Source organism: Triticum dicoccoides, chromosome 6A (assembly GCF_002162155.2).
Source record: "Triticum dicoccoides isolate Atlit2015 ecotype Zavitan chromosome 6A, WEW_v2.0, whole genome shotgun sequence".
Taxonomy (NCBI): Eukaryota; Viridiplantae; Streptophyta; class Magnoliopsida; order Poales; family Poaceae; genus Triticum; species Triticum dicoccoides.
Genome location: NC_041390.1, coordinates 146,579,746 through 146,603,515, shown reverse-complemented (window position 1 = coordinate 146,603,515; position 23,770 = coordinate 146,579,746). Strand labels below are relative to the sequence as shown.

General features: G+C 48.9%; 1 long non-coding RNA gene across 1 annotated transcript; it reads left to right on the top strand.

Annotated features, from left to right (window-relative positions):
- Positions 1–21,796: 21,796 nt before the first annotated feature.
- Positions 21,797–23,151, top strand: LOC119319128. Its single transcript, XR_005154360.1, has 2 exons — positions 21,797–22,164; positions 22,754–23,151. It is a non-coding gene; the product is annotated as an uncharacterized LOC119319128 (long non-coding RNA).
- The last annotated feature ends 619 nt before the right edge of the window (positions 23,152–23,770 follow it).

Here is a 23,770-nt window from a genome sequence, read left to right as displayed (position 1 = left end):
GTGACCAACCGAGTGTGGCGACGCGCGGGGCGGCCGAGTGAAGTAGACGCATCCCGCGGCATGGCGACGCACGGGACGGCCAAGTGATGAAGATGCTTGCCGTAGAGTGACGATGCGCGGGGCGTCTGAGTGATGTAGACATGTCCCGCAGAGTGGCGACACACGGAGCGTCCGAGTGAAGTAGACGCATCCCGTGGCATGGCGACGCACGGGGCGGCCAAGTGATGAAGATGCTTGCCGCGGAGTGACGATGCGCGGGAGTCCGAGTGAAGTAGATGCGCATGGCGCGGAGTGACCATGCACGGGGCTGTCTGGGTGAAGTAGAGACGCATGCCGCGGAGTGACCATGCACGATGTGTCTGAGTCAGGGAAGTTGGTGATGACACGAGCAGCTTCGTGACCGCGTGCTCAAGTATGTGATGGAGTGTGGCCGAGTCATGCAAAGATGCGAGGGAGTGGACCGCGACGTGTCCATCATCGAAGGAGTTGATGAAGATGCGGCTGGACGTTGTTCGACGGCGGAACAAGTTCCAATTGATTCCATCCGAGTGAACCTTGGCCCTATAAGTCCGCGGTTGTATTTGTTGTCGATGGTGTTCTGGATGCATGTTAACCGGCCGAGTAAAAAGGTGAACCGGCCGAGTGAACCCATAGGCTTCATGGCTGAATGAGCGTTATTCAAGTGGATGTTTCGTCCGAGTGCTCCTGCCCATCCGAGTGAACCACCTCTGGGCTGCGATCTGGTCGGTGTGGAGCTGGTTGGACAAACCAACGGGGAGTGCTGGGCTTACAGGCGTTGGTGAGGTTCGGCGTGGTCGTGCCCACGAGCGCTGCTCCCTCCGCTGGAGGTGGGCGGCTGCTAGCGGCCAAGGACACCATGCAGCGGAGGCGACCAGGCGTGACGACGCTGGAGCTGGGCGCCGGGGGGCAGACGATGAGGTTGACTTGGTGCAGAGCCCGGACAGACGTGGAACAATAAAACCCTGGTAACTATGCATTGAGGGAGTTGCCTGCGATCCAACGCATTGATGGAGTCGTCCACGCCCAATGCATTGATGGATTTGCCCCAGGTCCAGAATCTGCTTGCTATAACTCTTGCCAAATTGATGTAATGGCAGTTTCCTTCTCTTGACTGCGCACTAATTGTCATTGATTTGTCCATCAAAGTAATTTCCTTTCTTCTCCTTCCGTGCATGCAAGTGGGATATGCCATTAAAGGAGCCTGCATGCGGGCGTGACAAATGCAAGCCCGGCCTCCGAGTGATTGACGTCGCCGAGAGGAGGTGGCCCTGCGTGGGGCCACCGTAGACGAGGCCGGAGACGACGCGGCGGACCGCGCCGGAGGGCGTTTGTACGAGCTCGCCGACGGCGTCGAAGACGAGGCCGGAGACGACGCGTGGCGGCCCGCGCTGGAGGGCGTTTGTACGAGCTCGCCGACAGCGTCATAGACGAGGACGGAGACGACGCGCGGCGGCCCGCGCCAGAGGGCGTTTGTACGAGCTCGTCGACAGCGTCGTAGACGAGGCCGGAGAGGACGGGACGGACCGCTCGCCGGTGGTCGTTTGTGGTGCCTTCATTGTTCGAGGAGTCGGACGCCGGTCTGAACCACCGGGAAGGTCGAGGTTACTTCTGCGGCTGTGGCGGCCGAGTAGTGTGCGGGAGGAAGAAACTTGCACGCGCATGCGGGGGCGTGACCGACCTCCGGCCCTCATGCTGCGTCGGGTCTGCGGCGACACCGTCTCCGCCGCGGGAACTGTTGCCGAGCAGCTGAAGTCGGAAGGAGGCGCCATCGTGTGTCTGTGCAGTCGACGGTGGCCCTTCGCTGCGCCCCCGTGCAGCGCCAGGGAGTTACTACTCCATGCATGCGAAACTGAACGCGTTTACTCCATGCATGATGTGGGGTATAGCTAGTTGCTCCATGCATGCAAAAATGAAGGCAGTTAACTCTACGCATGACGTGGGGTATAGCTAGTTATTGTGCGTGTTAAACTGGAAACGTAAGGTATAATGCAGGGACCTGATCGCTCGGAGCGCCGTGCATTGGTAGCAGGCGGAGGTAATCGTCGTTGCGGCGTGCCTCCGTCCGCTGTGAAGACCATCGACGTGCAGCTGACCAGAGGACGAGGCCGTCGAGTGTGAGAGGTTCGAGGACGGCATCGAGGCCGGAGACGACGATCGGCGGACAGCGTCGGCATCAATGCGTGGAAGCGCGACGTCGGCGTCGTAAATGGAGTTGGAGACGACGGGTGGACGGCGCCGATGTTCTTGCGTGGTGGCGCGACGATGGCGTCGCAGACGAGACCGTAGATGGCGCCGCTTCATCGTCTCGGAGCAGAACCAGCGATCAGAATGGAGCGAGGTGTCCCTTTCGCCGCTTCTTCTCCTTCTGATTGATCACACATGGGTGATGTCTGATCCTACAGGAGGAAAAGATCAACCCATTGTTAGACAATTACTTCAAAGAAGGACTGGATAAAATGGATACTTCCCTAATCCTTTTCTTTGCATGCATGGCGTGATGGCCAGAATTCTAGCAACCAATCTCTCATGCGATCGTCGTCGATCTGCTGCCAAAAATTGATGAAGAAACCATTTGCACCATGGTTCGATAGACGCCATGCCCCACGGTGGGCGCCAACTGTCGTGGTTCTAAGTCTGACAGTAGAATAGGGGTAGGATAACGGAGCATGATCTATCGAGATGCATATGGGTGACACAGTGGTTTTAGCGAGTTCGGGCCTCTCACGATGGAGATAATGACCCTACATCTCGTGCTCCGGAGAGGCTTTGTTTTTATCTGAGTATATATCCGGAGATTACAATGTGTGTGTGAGCGAGGAACGGATCCCCATGCCTGAGCTAAGTCCTCAGACTAATGGTGAAAAGAGAGAGAGGTGGAAGAAAAGAGCCCCCAAGTCTAGTGGTGGGGGGTGGCTTATATAGAGTGTGCCACCTCCTCACCTCCTATGTTACAAAGTGGGGTATGAATGCTATAATGACAGCCCACTATTAAGCCTTCACTATTAGAAAGATGCCGACTGCTTTGCTGCCTGCTGGTCTTCGTATATCCGAGTGAGTCGTACGGTCGAGTGGTGAACTGTCATCCGAGTGGATGGTATGTTTCTTGGTCGAGTGGATAGTATGCTACTTGTCCGAGTGGACAGTGTGTCTGTATGAAATTGACCTGGACCCACATGTTGTGTGGACCCCACGCTTCATGATATTTCGACCCTTCGCGGGCCTACCTGTTATGTATATCCCCAACAGGGGGCGCGCCCCTCCCTAGTCCAATTCTGACCAGCCCATGGGGGGGGGGCAGCCACCCCTTGAGGCCCTTCTCTCCTTTCCCGCATGCCCCATTAAGGCCCATTACTTCGCCGGCGAATTCCCGTAACTCTCCAGTACTCCGAAAAATAGCCGAATCACTCGGAACCTTTCCCATTTCCGAATATAGCCTTCCAATATATCGATCTTTATGTCTCGACCATTTCAAGACTCCTCGTCATGTCCGTGAACTCATCCGGGACTCTGAACAACCTTCGGTACATCAAGTCACATAACTCATAATACAAATCGTCATCGAACGTTAAGCGTGCGGACCCTACGGGTTCAAGAAGTATGTAGACATGAACAAGACACATCTCCGATCAATAACCAATAGCCGAACCTGGATGCTCATATTGGCTCCTACATATTCTATGAAGATCTTTATCGCTCAAACCGCATAACAACATACGTTGTTCCCTTTGTCATCGGTATTTTCTTGCCCGAGATTCGATCGTCGGTATCATCATACCTAGTTCAATCTTGTTACCGGCAAGTCTCATTACTCATTCCATAATGCATCAAGCCGCAACTAACTCATTAGTCACATTGCTTGCAAGGCTCATAGTGATGTACATTACCGAGAGGGCCCAGAGATACCTCTTCGATAGACGGAGTGACAAATCCTAATCTCGATCTATGCCAACTCAAAAAAAACCATCGGAGACACCTGTAGAGCATCTTTATAATCACCCGGTTACGTTGTGACGTTTGATAGCACACAAGGTGTTCCTCCGGTATTCGGGAGTTTCATAATCTCATAGTGAGAGGAACATGTATAAGTCATGTAGAAAGCAGTAGCAATAAAACTGAATGATCATTATGCTAAGAAAACGGATGGGTGTTGTCCATCACATCTTTCTCTATTGATGTGATCCTGTTCATCAAATGACAACACATGTCCATGGCTAGGAAACTTAACCATGTTTGATTAATGAGCTAGTCAAGTAGAGGCATACTAGGGACACTCTGTTTGTCTATGTATTCACACATGTACTAAGTTTCCGGCTAATACAATTTTAGCATGAATAACAAACATTTATCATGATATAAGGAAATATAAATAACAACTTTATCATTGCCTCTAGGGCATATTTCCTTCAGTCTCCCACTTGCACTAGAGTCAATAATCTAGTTCATATCGTCATGGGATTTAACACCAATAGTTCACATCTTTATGTGCTTAGTTCACATCTCCATGTGACTAACACCCAAAGGGTTTACTAGAGTAAATAATCTAGTTCACATCGCTATGTTATTAACTCCCAAAGAGTGATCATGTTTTGCTTGTGAGAGAAATTTAGACAACGGATCTGCCACATTCAGAGCCGTATGTGTTTTGCAATTTTTCTATGTCTACAATGCTTTGCGCGGAGCTACTCTAGCTAATTGCTCCCACTTTCAATATGTATCTAGATCGAGACTTAGAGTCATCCAGATCGGTGTTAAAGCTTGCATCAACGTAACTCTTTACGACGAACTCTTTTTCACCTCCATAACCGAGAAACATTTCCTTATCCACTAAGGATATTTTTGACCGCTGTCCAGTGATCCACTCCTGGATCCAAACTTATGGTGAGGTACACAATAGGTCTGGTACACAACATAGCATACTTTATAGAACCTATGACTGAGGCATGGGGAATGACTTCTCATTCTCTTTCTATTTTATGCCGTGGTCGGGTTTTGAGTCTTTACTCAACTTCACACCTTGCAACACAGGCAAGAACTCCTTCTTTGACTATTTCATTTTGAACTACTTCAAAATCTTGTCAAGGTATGTACTCATTGAAAATATATCAAGCGTCTTGATCTATCTCTATAGATCTTGATGCTCAATATGTAAGTAGCTTCACCGAGGTCTTTCTTTGAAAAATTCTTATTCAAGTATCCTTTATGATTTCCAGAAAATTCTACATTATTTCCGATCAACAATATGTCATTCACATATACTTATCAGAAATGCTGTAGTGCTCCCACTCACTTTCTTGTAAATACAGGCTTCACCACAAGTCTGTATAAAACCATATGCTTTGATCACTTTATCAAAGCATATATTCCAACTCCGAGATGCTTGCACCAGTCCATAGATGGATCGCTGGAGCTTGCTCACTTTGTTAGCACCTTTAGGATCGACAAAACCTTCTAGTTGCAGCATATACAACTCTTCTTTAATAAATCCATTAAGGAATGCAGTTTTGACATCCATTTGCCAGATTTCATAAAATGCGGCAGCTGCTAATATGATTCAGACAGACTTTTAAGCATCGCTACGAGTGAGAAGGTCTCATCGTAGTCAACTCCTTCAACTTGTCGAAAACATTTTGTGACATTTCGAGCTTTGTAGATAGTAACACTACTATCAGCATTCGTCTTCCCTCTTGAAGATCCAGTTATTCTCAATGACGCGCCGATCATCGGGCAAGTCAATCAAAGTCCATACTTTTTTCTCATACATGGATCCCATCTCAGATTTCATGGCCTCAAGCCATTTTGCGGAATCTGGCTCATCGTCGCTTCCTCATAGTTCGTAGGTTTGTCATGGTCTAGTAACATGACTTCCAGAATAGGATTACCGTACCACTCTGGTGCGGACCGTACTTGGTTGACCTACGAGGTTCGGTAGTAACTTGATCTGAAGTTTCATGATCATCATCATTAGCTTCCTCACTAATTGGTGTAGGAATCACTGGAACTGATTTTTGTGATGTACTACTTTCCAATTTGGGAGAAGGTACAATTACCTCATCAAGTTATACCTCCCACTCACTTCATTCGAGAGAAACTCCTTCTCTAGAAAGGATCCATTCTTAGCAACAAAATATCTTGCCTTTGGATCTATGATAGAAGGTGTACCCAATACTTTCTTTTGGGTATCCTATGAAGACACATTTATTCGATTTGGGTTCGAGCTTATCAGTTTGAAACTTTTTCACATAAGCATTGCAACCCCAAACTTTAAGAAACGACAGCTTTGGTTTCTTGCCAAACCATAATTCATACAGTGTCGTCTCAACAGATTCAGATGGTGCCCTATTTAACGTGAATGCATCTGTCTCTAATGCATAACCCCAAAACGATAGTGGTATATCGGTAAGAGACATCATAGATCGCACCATATCCAATAAAGTACGATTACGATGTTCGGACACACCATTATGCTGTGGTGTTCCAGGTGGCGTGAGTTGCGAAACTATTCTACATTGTTTCAAATGAAGACCAAACTCGTAACTCAAATATTCGCCTTCGCGATCAGATCATAGAAACTTTATTTTCTTGTTACGATGATTTTCCACTTCACTCTAAAATTCTTTGAACTTTTCAAATGTTTCAGACTTATGTTTCATTAAGTAGATATACCCATATCTGCTCAAATCATCTGTGAAGGTCAGAAAATAACGTTACCTGCTGCGAGCCTCAACACTTATCGGATCGCATACATCAGTATGTATTATTTCCAATAAGTCAGTTGCTCGCTCCATTGTTCGGGAGAATGGAGTCTTAGTCATCTTGCCCATGAGGCATGGTTCACAAGCATTAAGTGATTCATAATCAAGTGACTCCAAAAGTCCATCAGCATGGTGTTTCTTCATGCTCTTTACACCAATATGACCTAAACGGCAGTGCCACATATAAGTTGCAATATCATTATTAACTTTGCATCTTTTGGCTTCAATATTATGAATATGTGTATCACTACGATCGAGATTCAATAAACCATTTATATTGAGTGTATGACCATAGAAGGTTTTATTCATGTAAATAGAGCAACAATTATTGTTTGACTTAAATGAATAACCATTGCAATAAAAATTATCCAATCATATTTATGCTCAACGCAAACACCAAATAACATTTATTTTAGGTTCAACACTAATCCCGAAGGTAAAGGGAGTGTGCGATGGTGATCTTATCAACCTTGGAATCACTTCCAACTCTCATCATCACATTGCCCTTAACTAGTCTCTATTCATTTTGTAACTCCTGTTTCAAGTTACTAATCTTAGCAACTGAATCGGTATCAAATACCTAGGGGTTACAATTAACACTAGTAAAGTACACATCAATAATCTATATATCAAATATACCTTTGTTCACTTTGCTATCCTTCTTATCCGCCAAGTATTTTGGGTAGTTCCGCTTCTAGTGACAATTTCCTTTGTAGTAGAAGCACTCAGTTTCAGGCTTAGGTCTAGCTTTGGGTTTCTTCACGAGAGCACCAACTTGCTTGCCGTTCTTCTTGAAGTTCCCTTTATTTCCCTTGCCCTTTTACGTGAAACTAGTGGTCTTGTCAACCATCAACACTTGATGCTTTTCTTGATTTCTACCTTCGCCGATTTCAGCATCACGAAGAGCTCGGAGAATCGTTTTCGTCATCCCTTGCATATTATAGTTCATCATGAAGTTCCAGTAATTTGGTGATAGTGACTAGAGAACACTGTCAATCACTATCTTATCTGGAAGTTTAACTCCCACTTGATTCAAGCGATTGTAGTAGTCAGACATTCTGAGCACATGCTCACTGGCTGAGCTATTCTCCTCCATCTTGTAGGCGAAGTACTTGTCAGAGGTCTCATACCTCTCGACTCGGGCATGATTCTGAAATACCAATTTTAGCTCTTGGAACATCCTATTTGCTTCGTGGAATTCAAAATGTTTTTGAAGTCCCGGTTCCAAGCCGTAAAACATTGCGGACTAAACTATCAACTAGTCATCATACCGAGCTTGCCAAACGTTCATAATGTCTACATCTGCTCCTGCAATAAGTTCGTCACCTAGCGGTGCATCAAGGACATAATTCTTCTGTGCAGCAATGAGGATAATCCTTAGATCACGGACCTAGTCCGCATCATTGCTAATATCATCTTTCAACATAGTTTTTCTCTAGGAACATATCAAAAATAAATGGGGAGCTACATCGCGAGCTATTGATCTACAACATAGTTATGCAAATACTATCAGGACTAAGTTCATGATAAATTAAAGTTCAATTAATCATATTACTTAAGACCTCCCACTTAGATAGACATCCCTCTAATCATGTAAGTGATCACGTGATCCATATCAACTAAACCATGTCCGATCATCACGTGAGATGGAATAGTTTTCAATGGTGAACATCACTATGTTGATCATATCTACTATATGATTCACGCTCGACCTTTCGGTCTCAGTATTCTGAGGCCATATCTGCATGTGCTAGGATCGTCAAGTTTAACCCGAGTATTCTGCGTGTACAAACGTGGCTTGCACCCGTTGTTTGTGAACGTAGAGCTTATGACACCCGATCATCATGTGGTGTCTCAACACGAAGAACTGTCGCAACGGTGCATACTTAGGGAGAACACTTATAACTTGAAATTTTAGTAAGGGATCATCTCATAATGCTACCGGCATACTAAGCAAAATAAGATGCATAAAAGATAAACATCACATGCAATCAAAATATGTGACATGATATGGCCATCATCATCTTGTGCCTTTGATCTCCATCTCCAGGGTACCGTCATGATCTCCATCGTCACCGGCATGACACCATGATCTCCATCATCTTGATCTTTATCAACGTGCCGTCACATGCTCATCTCACCAACTATTGCTTTTGCAACTATTGCTATTGCATAGCGATAAAGTAAAGCAATTATATGGCGCTTGCATCTTATGCAATAAAGAGACAACCATAAGGCTCCTGCCAGTTGCCGATAACTTCAACAAAACATGATCATCTTATACAACAATTTATATCCCATCAAGTCTTGACCATATCACATCACAACATGCCCTGCAAAAACAAGTTAGACATCCTCTACTTTGTTGTTGCAAGTTTTTACGTGGCTGCTATGGGCTTAGCAAGAACCGTTCTTACCTACGCATCAAAACCACGACGATTTTTCGTCAAGTTTGCTCTTTTAACCTTCAACAAGGACCGGGCGTAGTCACACTCGATTCAACTAAAGTTGGAGAAATAGACACCCACTAGCCACCTGTGTGCGAAGCACGTTGGTAAAACCAGTCTCACGTAAGCGTACGCGTAATGTCGGTCTGAGCCGCTTCATCCAACAATACCGCCGAATTAAAGTATGACATCCTGGTAAGCAGTATGACTATTATCGCCCACAACTCTTTGTGTTCTACTCATGGATATAACATCTACGCATAAACTTGGCTCGGATGCCACTGTTCGGGAATGCAGTAATTTCAAAAATTTCCTATGCACACGCAAGATCCATCTAGGTGATGCATAGCAACAAGCGGGGAGAGTGTGTCCATGTACCCTCGTAGACCGAAAGAGGAAGCGTTTGGAAACACGGTTGATGTAGCCGAACGTCTTCGCGATCCAACCGATCCAAGTACCGAACGCATGACATCTCCATGATCTGCACACGTTCAACTCGGTGAATTCCCTCGTACTCTTGATCCAGCTGAGGCCGAGGGAGAGTTTTGTCAGCACGACGGTGTGATGACGGTGATGATGAAGTTACCGACGCAGGGCTTCGCCTAAGCACTACAATGATATGACCGAGGTGCAAATCTGTGGAGGGGGGCACCGCACACGGCTAAGACAACTGTCAACTTGTGTGTCTATGGGGTGCCCCCTCCCCCGTATATAAAGGACTGGAGGAGGGGAGGGCCGGCCCTCTCTATGGCGCGCCCAAGGGGGATTCCTACTCCTAGTAGGAGTAGGTTTCCCCCTTCCCTAGTTGGAGTAGGAGAAGAAGGAAGGGGAAGAGGGAGAGAAGGAAAGAGGGGGGCGCTGCCCCCTCCCTAGTCCAATTCGGACCAGCCCATGGGGGTCGTGCAGCCACCCCTTGAGGCCCTTCTCTCCTTTCCCGTATGGCCCATAACTTCCCCGGCAAATTTCCGTAACTCTCCGGTACTCCAAAAAATACCAAAATCACCCGGAACCTTTCCGATGTCTGAATATAGCCTTCCAATATATCGATATTTATGTCTTGACCATTTCAAGACTCCTCGTCATGTCTGTGATCTCATCCGGGACACAGAACAACCTTCGGTACATCAAATCACATAACTCATAATATAAATCGTCATCAAATGTTAAGCGTGCGGACCCTACGGGTTCGAGATCTATGTAGACATGACCGAGACACATCTCCGATCAATAACCAATAGCCAAACATGGATGCTCATATTGGCTCCTACATATTCTACGGCGATCTTTATTGGTCAAACCGCATAACACTATACATTGTTCTCTTTGTCATCGGTATGTTACTTGCGGGAGATTCGATCGTCGGTATCATCATACCTAGTTGAATCTCGTTACCAGCAAGTCTCTTTACTCGTTCCGTAATGCATCATCCCGCAACCAACACATTAGTCACATTGCTTGCAAGGCTCATAGTGATGTACATTACCGAGAGGGCCTAGAGATACCTCTTCGATAGACGGAGTGACAAATCCTAATTTCAATGTATGCAAACTCAAGAAACACCATCGGAGACACCTGTAGAGCATCTTTATAATCACCCAGTTATGTTGTGATATTTGATAGCACACAAGGTGTTCCTCCGGTATCCGGGAGTTGCATAATCTCATAGTCAGAGGAACATGTATAAGTCATGAAGAAAGCAGTACCAATAAAACTGAACGATCATTATGCTAAGCTAACGGATGGGTCTTGTCCATAACATCATTCTCTAATGATGTGATCTCGTTCATCAAACGGAAACACATGTCCATGGTTAGCAAACTTAACCATGTTTGATTAATGAGCTAGTCAAGTAGAGGCATACTAGGGATACTCTGTTTGTCTATGTATTCAAACATGTACTAAGTTTCCGATTAATACAATTTTAGCATTAATAATAAACATTTATCATGATATAAGGAAATATAAATAACAATTTTATTATTGCCTCTAGGGCATATTTCCTTCACAAAGGATGGCTCGCTTCCCCACTGTTCAATTGACATCGTTGGCTGATGCCCGAGATGGAGGTGGAAGGGGGCCTCTCCGCTTCTGTGGAGACCATGCGGGGTCGAGAAAGGTCCTCACAACAAAAGGATCCGGCAAAACTACTTCTGTGTACGCCGGCGTCGCCTCGGCGGTGGCCTTCATGGGACCCAAGCGGCGGCGGCCTCCCGTGTTCTACTTCTCCTCGATGATGGCGGCAGACGCGAAGGCGCCGGCCACCGACTCATCGCTCTCCGTGAACCCGGCTTCTGTCTCTGCTGGCATGGCACAGCCGCAGGCATGGGAGTCTCGGCCATAGAAATGGGAGATGCCTTCGCAGACACATGAGGCACGGTATGATGCGGTGGCGTGGACGGCAGCGACGACACCCATGCTCCCCGCCATGCTGGCGTGGAGCAGCTCACTGCTCCTCATCGAGCTGGCCTGGAGCGATGAGTTGCTGAACCGTGCGCCAGCTTGGGGCGGCAACTGGGTCCGTCAGGCGAGGGGAGGGAGGTGGACCAGCATGCCTCATAGCTCATATCCGGCGGGCTCGGTGGGCCACCCAGCTGCCTTGGATGCTGGATAAGTACTCTTCGTAAGCCAATGTAAGAGTGGACAAAATGGTGAAGGAGGATATAGGGGAGCGGCAGAGGTGTGCGATTCTTGGCCAGCGTCTGGCCTCGTTTAAATAGGAGATTAAATATGGCGGACGGGAGGATCTCGGCCGGCGTTGTGTTTAATGCCGGCCCGGTCATGAACGGACATGTGTCCAGCGTGGGTTTCTCGGCTTCCACATGGGTTTCATGGAGGCGTTTAAATGCGGCAAGGAGGCACGTTCAGCCAGGCGTGCAGCGAGTGGAGCCCTCGACTCTGACGTACGACACCGCGCCGTTCTTACACTAACGTGTGGGATCGTTGGGTACCTGGCCTGCATGTCTGTGACCCAACGCAGGCAACGCACGACAGAGGAGCTTTTGGTGGGCCAGGGCGGTGAGAAGCGGGCATTTCATAAACCGATGAATGTTCATTGAGTGTGAAGTCATCTATTTCATGTAGATAAGCCTACTATATAATGTAAGAAATTTTTGAAATTTTCATATATACATTGATAGCCCGTTTGATACGTTGTGATTCATAAAGACCACTGCAAACATCAATGTTCTGCTTATCACAGATAAGATTGATTAATACCCATAACTGTCTGTGTCCTTAACAAAGGGTGCATGCATGTATAGGTTGAGCGTGTGTCTTGCGTCGTGTGCTGTGTGCATGCAGGCATGCGAGTGTTGCGTGCGTGCATGTGTACATTTCAGTGTTGCATGCATGTGTGCGTGTGTGTTCGGAGTGCATGTGTATGTGTCAGTGTTTCACGCCTGCATGCGTGCGTGTGTTCATGCGAGTGTTGCACGCGTGCATGTGTACGTGTGGGGTGAGGCTACACGTCAGTCGACTGACTTTTTTATCTCCGGTCAGTCAATTTTCCAGCCATTGGAAACGAAATCAAGGGCCTGCAGTTCAATTTTAATCTCCACCCCCTGAGCCGCCAGCCACCACCGGCCGAACCACTGGCCCCCGCCGCCCGGAGCGCCGACTCGCCGCCCCGAAACCACTCCCAACCGCCGGTCCGCCGCCGCCCCGACCATCCCTCTAAGCTCACTCGCGCTGAGATTTTTCTCTGGCGATCCACATGCCACCGCCCCACCACCATCGACGACCACCGCCCCCACCCTGAATCCTTAGATAGATAGTGGGGTACCTCTCCGGCGAGCCCCCCTCCCAGTTGCGGCTGGTTCTTCCTTAACTCTGGCGAGCCCCCCACCCCCTGAAAATCGACTGACCCAAAAGTCGATTCAGTCGACTGAAGTGTAGCTAAATTGGTACGTGTGAGTATTGCATGCATGCATGCGGGCGTTGTGGGCGTGTTTGTGCGCATCTATGATGAGTTTGTATTCACCACAGTGGCTCGTGCGTGCGTGCAATTAAAATGGCCGGCTCAGCATACCATCACAATGCAATCCTTGTACGCTGTGGTTAGGGGGCGCGGGCTGCCAACCAGAGGTCTCACGACTTCGAATCCCCATCGACCCCTAATTTATTACCATTTCTGTCTTTCATATACGCGCTGACGGGTGGGCCCTATGGTAATGTGCGCTGCTGAATATGGACCGTTTGACTTGTCAATTGATCGTGTCATCAACAAATTACGGAGCTATATGGTGAGCCAGTGACCGTATGATCACCATAAAATGTATTTTATTAACATGGTAAAGACTCAAACTACCATTTCTTTCTTTCATATACGCGCCACGCCGATGGTGCAACACTAGTTGCGCCATGTGGAACATTTGACTGGTCAATTAATCATGTCATCAACAAAATACGGAGTTGTACGGGTGAACCAGTGACTGTATAATCACGACATGTCTTTTTTAACATGGTACATACGCAAGCGCTCATATATACGCGCAAACACTCACCGCTATAAGCACACACATGCAGACCCTACCCCTATGAGCACCTTCGAGAGAGTGAGCCAGCATATGATCTTGAGATTTTACAAAGTCACCTGTCGGCGTTCTGGGAACGGGGGCCCCAGACTTGCCTGCCTGCGGCCCACGGCGTGGCTCTATAAGTGGGCCCGTACGGCCCATCTTCACCAACAAGCATTCAAGACCCTCACGAGGGGCCAAGCCTTGTGAGGCGGACGATACAAGACCTACTCAGGAGAGGCCTCACCAGGCTGGCTCGCGAGGGGCGGAGAGATCAAGGCCAGGCAAACCTCGCGAGGTTCCAATGACGTCAGCCATGACGATCGAGACTAGGCAGGCGCCAGGCGGGCGCCAGCGCGCACAGGGTCCTTGTTTCCTCTTTTGTGGTAAGGAGGCAAGCGCAGGCGAGGAGTACCGAGGCGTCAAGCAAAGGTTTCCATATCGGTGCAATGATACCAAGACCAGGAGGACGGCAAGACGGAGGTCACCATGGATCCCAAGGCGGCGTCACCACCAGAGCCTTTGGCAGGCGAAGACTGCTTTTGTCAAGATAGCTTGTACTAGCTGTCCCCTTTCAAATTGGCCGTTATTGGGTCCCTTCCCGCTCAATATTTGGGGAGAGGACCAGGGCCTCTATAAATAGGATTAGCCACTACAGGAGGAGAGAGAGAGGGCAAACAAGGATGAAGCCTCAGCCAGCCCACTTAGGCTAGATCCAACCCATCCACACACCCACCAAGCACAAGAACACCTCACCTTAGGAGGCTGTTATTCCCCTTGTACTATTCATCCTCAGCCCAAGAGGCAATCCACCACGCCACACTGGAGTAGGGTATTACACCACAACGGTGGCCCGAACCAGTATAAATCTTGTGTCTCTTGTGTTGCGAGTTCGATGAGTTAGCCTTAGAGATCGTGCAAGGTTGAGGGAGTGAGTTGGTAGGGGGAGATCTTCGTGCGCACCCCAGTGTTCGAACCTTGAGGGTTTTGCCGGAACCTGAAATCCAACATTTGGCGCGCCAGGTAGGGGTGCGCCGGAGTTTTCCTTCTGTCGATTCGCGCTCCACCATCTTCACGCCCATTCTCCATGGCCGCCGCCGCCCTCCCGACTGGATCTACGGGTGCCCATAGTGATGCTTGGGGGCTCCGAGCCCTTGCTCCCGCCTTGCGGCAGGTGCAGTGGCCACCCAAGTTCAAGCCAGAGATGTCGCCATGCTACAACGGTGCGGCGGACCCATCATCTTTCCTGCTAGCGTATGAGGAGGCCGTCCTTAAGTCCGGGGAGACGACAAGGTCATGGCCAACTGGCTTCCCATGGCCCTCACTGGCGCACCGCGCGCCTGGCTACCCAACCTCCCCGGATCCATGATGGCATCTTGGGAGGAGTTGCGCGACCTCTTTGATGCACGTTACGCGGTGCCGGTGCACCACATGGTTGCGGCCCTCCTCAGCGGCTCGCAAGCACCACCCTCGGATCGTCATGTCAAGCCGTTCGTCCGCCAGATCGGCGCCACTTCCAAGCGCCCGGGGGCTCCGCCGGGCTGGGCCGCGCCCGAGGTCGACCTCACCTTCGAATCAGGAGATCATCCCGTTTCCACCGTCGGCTCGGGTGTGCTCCCAATGCTTTGCACGCCCACCATCTGCAACGTGTCCGTCACCAAGACGCTCATCGATGGCGGCTGAGGGAGTCCTGAATTAGGGGGTCTCCGGACAGCCGGACTATATCCTTTGGCCGGACTGTTGGACTATGAAGATACAAGATTGAAGGCTTCGTCTCGTGTCCGGATGGGACTCTACTTGGCGTGGAAGGCAAGCTAGGCAATACGGATATGGATATCTCCTCCTTTGTAACCGACCTTATGTAACCCTAGCCCCCTTCGGTGTCTATATAAACCGGAGGGTTTTAGTCCGTAGGACAACATACAATCATACCATAGGCTAGCTTTTAGGGTTTAGCCTCTCCGATCTCATGGTAGATCAGCTCTTGTACTGCTCATATTATCAATAATAATCAAGCAGGACGTAGGGTTTTACCTCCATCAAGAGGGCCCAAACCTGGGAAAAACATCGTGTCCCCTGCCTCCTGTTACCATCCGCCTTAGACGCACATTTCGGGACCCCCTCCCCGAGATCCGCCGGTTTTGACACCGACATTGGTGCTTTCATTGAGAGTTCCTCTGTGTCGTCGCCATTAGGCTTGATGGCTCCTTCAATCATCGATAGTGACACAGTCCAGGGTGAGACTTTTATCCCTGACAGATCTTTGTATTCGGAGGCTTCGCACTGTGGGCCAACTCGCTTGGCCATCTGGAGCAGATCGAAAGTTATGCCCCTGGCCATCAGGTCAGGTTTGGAAGCTTAAACTACACGGCCGACATCCGGGGAGACTTGATCTTCGACGGATTCGATCCCCTGCCGAGTGCGCCACACGGCCTTGATGAGCATGATTTGGCTCTGCCATCGGACAGTGTTCAGGAGATCGCACCGGCAATCGCTCCGACCCTTAATTCGGAGCCAATTGCGTCATCCATGGACGGGTGGATAGACCCCACCACGGCGGCCGTACTCCCAGCGGCGATCGAGCCAAGGATCTACCTTACCCTCCACGGGAGCCGTGACACCGAACTACTAGACTCTTCCCCGGCCACGGACTCCGAACTGCCTGCATCCGTGCCTATCAAATCCGACTAGGCGCCGATCATGGAGTTTACCTCCGCGGATATCTTTCAGCACTCGCCCTTCGGCGACATACTGAACTCATTAAGGTCTCTCTCCTTGTCAGGAGAGTCCTGGCCGAACTATGTCCGACAGGATTGGGATGCGGATGACGAAGAAATTCTCCGCCCACCCACCACCCATTTAGTAGCCACTGTTGATGACTTAACCGACATGCTCGACTTCGACTCCGAAGACATCGACGGTATGGACGACAATGCGGGAGGCGAAGAGGAACCATTGCCCACAGGGCACTGGACAGCCACCTCATCATATGATATATACATGGTGGACACATCCAAAGAAGGCAATGGCGATGAGACAGCGGAGGATGACCCCTCCAAGAAGCAACCCAAGCGCCAACGTTAGCGGCGCCGCTCTAATTCTCACCAAATCAAAAGCGGTGACCCCGACACAGGAGATAATAGCACTCCGGACAGCACCGAAGACGACCACAATCCCCTCCAGCAAGATTTAGAGCAGGAGGATGGAGAAGCCAGCCCTCCCGAGAGAGCGGCAGATGGAGAGGCGGAGGATGATAATTACATGCCTCCCTTTGAAGACGAGGCAAGCCTCGACGATGACGAATTCGTCATACCTGAGTACCCCGTCGAACAAGAGCGCTTCAAGCGCCGGCTTATAGCCACGACAAATAGCCTTAAGAAAAAGCAACAGCAGCTCCAAGCTGATCAGGATTTGCTAGCTAACAGATGGAATGAAGTCCTTGCGGCCGAGGAATATAAACTCGAACGCCCCTCCAAGAGTTACACAAAGTGCAGGTTGCTACCCCGACTGGAGGAGGAAGCATTCAAACCCACATATCCAGCATATGATGCGGCTGACCGGCCACCTCGTGGCCACGACAGAGAGGCATTTCAGCCACAAGCTCAGCCTGCACTCCGACGCCACTCACATAAAAATGTCAAGGCATGGGGAAATACGCTAGACCTGTGAGATGTATTGGAGGACAAAGCAAAACATGCAAGATCGATCTACGGATCACGAGGGCGTGCCACTATGCGAGACGATAATCATCACGCCGGATACAGTAAAAGTAAGTCTGGCCGGGACGAACACAGCGGGCAAGACTCATTTGAGCTGCATCGCAATATAGCCTAGTACAGAGGCGCCGCACACCCCTTATGCTTCACAGACGAAGTAATGGATCATCAAATCTCAGAGGGTTTCAAACCCATAAATATAGAATCATACGACGGCACAACAGATCCTGCTGACGAAGCTATGTACCTAGGGTAGGGTCATGGATCTGTCCAAGATACCCTCCCTAAGGACACCTCTAAAAGAACCAGAAGCAGTCGAAGAAAAATCATTGTCCACTTGACCATAAAGCTATGTTCCACTCGACAGTCTTGAAGACATTCGACGATACAAGAAACCACTCGGAGTGTAGAAGGCCTAACATCACTCAGGATGACAACGGTCGGTCATTCACTCTGTAACCTTAAAGATCATTTATATCTCTTTATTACTAGCGTTACCAGTAACACCCTACCTTAATGTACATTGAACCATTTGTAACGTGGGCTGGTTGGGGTCTTAGCGCACTCTATATAAGCCACCCCACTCCTCTGAGACAAGGGTTCGCACCCCCTATAACTCACATGCATATATCCAGTCGACCGCCTCCGGGCTCCGAGACGTAGGGATGTTACTTCCTCCGAGAAGGGCCTGAACTCATAAAACTCGCGTGTACAACTCCTCCATAGCTAGGATCTTGCCTCTACATACCTACCCCCATTCTACTGTCAGGCTTAGAGCCACGACAGTTGGCGCCCACCGTGGGGCTGGTGCCTTAGCGACTTGTTGGAGAGGTTGCAATTTTTCCGATCCCCTTCATCATGGTTTTAGGCGGAGGTTTGGCTGAGGGCCACGAGATCCGTCTCGGCGCGCTCTTGTTTGCCGCCGACGACTCCGCTTGGCTGCAGGAAGCTCCACTCGACGTCGATGCGCTCCCCGCCCACGGAGCAACACACTTTCGCACGTGCGTCCGCGGCGTCCTCCTGCGGCAGCCGTCGACCCAGTATCAGTCGACTCCTATAGTTTCCCCCCTCCCTGCGGCCTGCCGGAGCAAGCGTTCCGGTCGATCGAGGCTTCAGCGGTGGGTGAAGCGTGCGGTGGCTCGCCAGTCGGCCACCCCTCAAGTCGCTGCAATCGAGCCCGATGAAACTCTCTACGGCTTGTTCGATCTGTCGACTGGCTCTGTAGAGACTGCATCCAAGTGCGATAACAGCGACCCAGCGGTGGAAGTTTTGATGGTCAATGGGCCACGCAGTCCTCCTGGCTTCACCCGTGAAGACGGAGGCGATGGGGACGGTGATCCGTCGCGCGTTCAAGAAGAGTACCGCCCCGAACCCCTATCTTCGCAGCGGAGAGAAGAGTTGCGCCGCCGGAACATGGATGCACCGCACACTCCTATCGTAGGAGAAACCCCTGAGGCCCAGGCCTTGGAGGCGGCGCGCCTGGCCAACTTGGCTGAGCGCACTCGACCGGAGAACCTCCAGCACGCACTCGACGAGCGTGCTCAGCAGCGTGCTCCCGAATCCAGTCGACGTCAACTTTTTCCGCCTCAGACCCAGGTATACCGAACTCCGATCCAGAATCTCACAGCTGCAGCCTGGATAGTGGAGTCGATCCAACCTTCACAGTCAGAAGCTGGCTGAGGTCTGATGCAGATCCGAGCTTTGCTCCGTGCGGCGGGAGAACAGAATACAGCGGTATCTCAGTCGCGGAAAAGGATAAATAGCAGATCCGTAGTTGCAGATATAGTTCAGTCGGCTCACAGCCCAAGATCGCCCCCGAGGCGTGAGGCACGTGGAGATCGACGAGAACAATACAGAAACCATGAGCAGTATGATCACCGAGTCGATTGTGATGATCGTCGTCGAGTGGCCACGCCTCCCCCAAGGTGTGGGTCGTACGCGCCTCGGCAACATGATGACATGCGGCCTCACAGTTTTGGGCGAAGGATTCCAGTCGACCCCAGGGAGCCAGGTTTTGATGCGAGATCTATTCTCGTTCAGGGCTTGGTCGACAGGAACAGAGCTCACCGAGAGGGTTATGACAGAGATCTACCAGCCAGCAGCAGGGTGCATGTCTCAGGTCCAGAGTGCTTCAGCAGATCCATCAAGGCTGCAGTGATTCCCCCCAACTTCAGGTTGGCGACCGGAGTCAGTAAGTTCACTGGTGAGTCCAAGCCTGACACTTGGCTTGAAGACTACCGAGTGGCTGTTCAGATTGGTGGCGGCAGTGATGAAGTGGCCATGAAGCACCTTCCTCTGATGATGGAGGGCTCGGCTAGAGCATGGCTGAATCAGTTAGCACCCAGTAGTATTTATACTTGGGAAGATCTCGCCTGAGTATTTGTTAGAACATTCGAAGGTACTTGCAAACGGCCGGCAGGGTTGACCGAATTACAGTGTTGCATTCAGAAACCGAATGAGACTTTTAGAGATTACATCCAGAGATGGATCACATTGCATCACATGGTGGAGAATGTGTCTGATCATCAAGCAATTTGTGCCTTTAAAGAAGGCATCAAGTATCGGGAGTTGAATATGAAGTTCGGTCGGACAGGAGATATGACTCTGACTCGGATAATGGAAATTGCCACCAAGTATGCTGTGACGCCCCGTTACGTCCAACAGAGTCAGGCGTAACGGAAGCCGTCACTTCAGAGTTGCGCCAGGATCAGTTAAGGAGAACAGTGTCATGTACAAGACGGAGCAGCTGCCATGAGTAGGCAAGCTTTTATTACATAGACACCTCAAGTGTCGACTAAGCCTATGCGGCCATGACGATAGATTGTCACCCGCTTCTAGTACGAGCCTTTTAGACCAACCATGGAGGGCATCTACTCTTCATAGCATTGATTATCGACTTACTCATAGTCATACTCCACATCAGAATAACCGAAGTCGTTAAGATGACCAGACTCATCATAAGTACCATTCTCTATCGCCTCAGAGTTCTCATAACTCTCTTGCTCTGAAAAACAACATAAGTGCAGCTGAGTACATATAAAATACATACTCCCAAGTCGCCGGGAAAAGTGGATGCATGAGTTTTTAAAGAGGAAAAACTTTATCGGTCATGGCTACCACCACCGAGCCATTATCTCAAAATACTATGTAGGTAAAAATATTTTCCCTTAACCCATTTTGCTGAAAACCAAATTTTATTCATAAAATCTACTGGCGACAAAGCGACGTGGGATCTTACATCCTGTCTTAGAGGAAAACCCACACGACGCACTTCCAATCCCGGAAGCTGGGAGTGATATCACATTTACTCTGATTAGAGGTGTACTACTTTGCCCATAGCATCACTTGGTACAAGTCGTCCATGCGCTACCCGTGCGCATGACTGGACCAAGGAACCAGAACCTTTAACCAGCCCGTACACTACCTCTGCTTTTCCACCTTGCCTTACTAAAGGCCCGCGGGTCGAGACCCCTGACCGGCGGTCCCGCCCTAGGGTGACTGTACCTACCCGGCTACAGCCACCTTCTCACCCATGCAGAGGCAGCTACTTGGCATGGGTAGTCGGTTCAGCCCGTCCCATTCCAGGTCTATGGTCAGTATGATTTGCGCCGCTTCTGAAGCAAGCGCTAGTTGGTTGTGTCCTAATATGATACCCTATGTACAGAAGCCCGCCATCCAAGCGAACCCTACCCGGGTTGCCTTCACTGACATAAGCTCCCCTAGCCACCAAATATTTATTTATAATGTAGCCCTGCCCGGGTCACAACTACTCAATACAGATACTTCACCTGATCTGGTCCAATTGCCAAATTAGTGGATCCACCTAATCCAAATCTTATTTCATTTATGAAAAATATTTATTTTTAGTTCTTATGCAAAATTTTAGAAATGACCTATAGCCCGGAAAAAAATTATCAAATCATGGTCAAGGAGATGACGACTTGCTAGGTAGTGCTTCGACCAACTCGGAACCACCAGATGCGACTCCTACGAGTCCGAGATCGACTTCTGATAATTATTTCACAAACATGTTTATAATGCCTAATTAAAATCCAAACATCCAGCAACACGGCCATGTTGGGCAAGCCATAATTAATTAACTAGGTACTGATACATCCTAGTGTTTCATTGAGATATAAAATGCATCTAAGCCATCCAAATCAGAGTAGCATGCACGTATGTCATCTAGTCCAGAGAGTGATAAAAGAAATGATAAGTAAAAGGAAACAGTAGTCTAGTACTGTACTACTAGTACTTCGCTGGTTAAGCCCCAGCCCGTGTCTATCCAGAAAGACTACTCAACTTCTCTGCTGTCCCACGAACAGAACCAGCCCGCTCACCTCTCTCTTCCCCACAAGAACAGAGCACGGCCGCTGTCGCCTCGATCTGCCCCGTCCGGGCATCTCCGGCGACACGACGGACACCTACAGATTCCCCTCGTCTCCCTCTACCATTTCCCCCTATTTATTCGAGCCGTCGCCGCCAAAAACATCGCCACCACTCAATCCTAGCGCCGCCTGAACCAGGTCCGGTGGGCTTGCCACCGGCTGCAGCGGCAACGACGTCTCCATGCCTACATCCTCCCCCCAGCGCAGCCACACGCACAAGGCATGCAGCCATGGGCGTCGGGCGTGTGCGGCTTCACCGGCGCTGCTCGGTTGCCATGGCTTTGCTGCTAACGGTGTGGAGTAGCCACATCCTATTGCTACTACTGGTAAGTACTAATCCTGATTCCTTCTCCATTAAGTGCTTCAAATTTCACAACAAGTGCCTGCTATATATGAACGTGGATGTGCATATATTGTTCATTTTATATCAGGCCCTACTATTCCCCTCTCAGGCATATTGCCTTCTTTCTCTTTGTTTATCTCAAGGCCACAAAATTAATCAAGATTTAATCTATGGTGTGGTCATGGTATTGCTACTGATTAGATCTAAATGCTGTTCCTAACTAGTGCTACTCATCCTTGAACTCCATATGGAAGTAAATAGTGGCGGTGAAACTCAAAAAAATAATAATTACTTGTGAGTAGATTATAAACATCAATCTCTCAGTGTTTGCTACAGATTGGCAGGGATTAATAAATAGGACAAGGTAGTATACATAGGAAGGTTGATCTTTTGGATACATACATACATGTCTTAGCAAGTTACTAGTACCTAGGATTTGATTCTTGGCATGTTAGATCTAGTACAAGCCACGGATGTCATTCACAGAAACTTTTACAAGCTTTTGCAATTGATCTAATTAGTTTTGACTAACTTGGGTGTTTACGCAAACATTTTGTTCTGTTTACTGCAAGGTAAATAGATCAAGGTGAATAGATGCTTATGGACTGATTCAAACCGAGGTGGAGATAGATAAGAAATCAAGCAAGAAGGGCTAACACAACAAGGTACTTGATTAGTACCTGGTGGCACATGCAACCCAAAGAGCTTCACAACAGGGGAGGATAGCAGTGTGGCAGAAGGTGAGAAGGCAGAACGTTTTCTCCAGCGGATGATTGTGTGTGGCCACAGTGAAAGGGATGGCTCCTATTTATAGTGGGGTGAATAGCTATGTCGGTTTGGAGAGGCATTACATCTGGCATGCATGCGTGGTTAGTCTTGCATGCATGCCTCCACTTGTGTCTCTTGTGGGCTGTACTAGGGACAAGTGTAATTTGCTTGGCTGGCCATTAGTTGGCATTTACTTTGTGTGAAGGAAATGAGATAAGGGTCTATAAAATATAGGAAGGTTTGCAGAAGAATTGTTGTGCATGACTAAATGCTATTTGTTGTAATAAAAATAATAATTAAGTGTAGTTATTTCTATTATTTTAATAAATGTTTTGGCAACGCCGTTGAAATTATCGTTATCTAATTTTATTTTATTTATGGTTTTTACATCCTTTCCCCCTTAGAGAAAATTTCGTCCTTGAAATTTGCTGACGCGCACCTCGAAAAGATAAGGATATTTTTCTCGGAGGTCATCTTCTTTTTCCCAAGTCGCTTCTTGCACCGGATGATTTCCCCATTGCACCTTGCAATATCTAATTATTTTACTCCTGAGTTTCTTTTCCTTGGTGTCCAGAATACGACTAGGATCCTCCTCATACGTTAGGTCCTTTCGGAGGGTTAATTCTTCCTCCGAGACTCTCTCAAATGGTGGCTTTACGCTCTTGCGTAATTGGGAAACATGAAATACATCATGAACCCCTTTTAGGTGCGCTGGCAATTCTAATTTGTATTCCACCGTCCCTCTTCTTTTTAAGATCCGATAGCGACCAATATATCACGGACTTAGTTTTCCTTGTACTCCAAAGTGCTTGACACCTTTA